We start from the raw sequence: 1,591 nt of genomic DNA, 5'->3' as shown, positions 1-1,591 counted from the left end.
CCTGGAGCGGATGAGCAGAGGAGAGGCGGAGGGCAGAAGCCCGGCCCTGTTCAAGAGTTCCAGGGTCCAAAGCGGGGGAGCGAAGAAGCGGAGGAGGGGAGGAGAGCAGAAGAGCAAAAAACTGGCCCGGCATTCACCGAAGTCCCGCGGATCGGGAGTTCCAGGGCCCGGAGCGGAAGAGCGGAGGAGCGGAGGAGAGGAGGAGCGGAGCAAAGCGGAAGCCCGTCTTAACAACAAGGAAATTACAGATGAGGCTATAATTTCTAATGAAAACTTTAAATTCTATAGCCACGTATACACTTCGACATTGTCAAAAAGCGATTGTGACTCCTTTCCATTAAATATTCCTCAATATATCCCAAAAATAAACAACAAACAATATATGTTTGTTTATATATGTTTATATATAAACAACAAAAAATATACAGTTTGATGTCTGAGATTCCTTGTGAATCGCCAACTTAATTACATGTCGTATTCCCCTTGCATTTTTTTTTTTTGGTTTTAATTTCATTTGTCTATCTATTTATCTAATTATTTCCTTTTAATTTCGTTTTTTGTCTAGCACTGTAAATTTCTCACAAACCTGTAACACTATTAACTTCTCATTACATACAGAACAAATGTCCTCATGTCCGTTGCTTCCTCATGCCTGGTTGTTTCATTGACATTCAGTTCTAACTTGCTATGTTTATTTGTACATTTGTATATTTGGGTGTACTATTTATGTTCAATTAAAAACAGTTTGATGTCTGAGATTCCCTGTGAACCGCCAACTTAATTACATGTTATATTCCCCTCACAATTTTTTTTTTTTCGTTTTTAATTTTATTTTTCTATCTATTTATTTAATTATATCCTTTTAATTTTCTTTTTTTGTCTAGCATTAAAAATTTCTCGCAAACCGTTAACACTATTAACTTCTGATTACTTACAGCACGAATGCGCTTATGCCCCCCCACCCCCCACCCCCCCGCTTTTCCGTACGGTGGCAGACACTGAGATCGAAAGCAAATGGGTGTCATTGAAATGCAGTAACAGGGTGATAACAGCCGTGTTCGAAGTGTGTAGGGGCTTATAGGAGAGCAGAAGCACGTCACGCAATTCACCTGAGTTCGGAGGATCGGGAGTACCAGGGCCCATAGCGGAGAAGCGGAAGAGCGGAGTTATGTGTCTCTTCTCAAAGGCCGGGAAGCTGGGGGGCAGCAGGACCCCTTAGAGCGGCTAATGTGAGCCTTCTCCGGACATAGATCACCCGGACTTATGACTGGAGCTCCCGGACCTCCGGGCACACACATATGTGAATGAGTGGATGAGCTAATGTTGGTTTGGTTGTGGAAACGTTTCGGCCAATGCTATTAGCACAGCTATGATGAGTTCAGGTGTGTCTGTGTGTGTTTGTGTGTTTGTGTGTGTGTATGCGTGTGTATGTGTGTGTGTGTGTGTGTGTGTGTGTGTGCGTGTGTTTGTGTGTGTGTGAGAGTTTGTTTTTGTGGGTTGGGGGGGGTTCCCGCGGACACGGAGTACCAGGGCCTGGAGCGGATGAGGTGAGGAGCGGAGGAGAGCAGAAGCCCGGACCGTGATTCGCTTG

This window comes from Fistularia commersonii, unplaced genomic scaffold, assembly GCF_037954325.1.
Source record: "Fistularia commersonii isolate RoL2024-O1a breed Wild unplaced genomic scaffold, RoL_Fcom_v1.0 HiC_scaffold_39, whole genome shotgun sequence".
Lineage (NCBI taxonomy): Eukaryota > Metazoa > Chordata > Actinopteri > Syngnathiformes > Fistulariidae > Fistularia > Fistularia commersonii.
The sequence above is the reverse complement of the archived record's forward strand: the minus strand, read 5'-3'. Positions refer to the sequence as shown.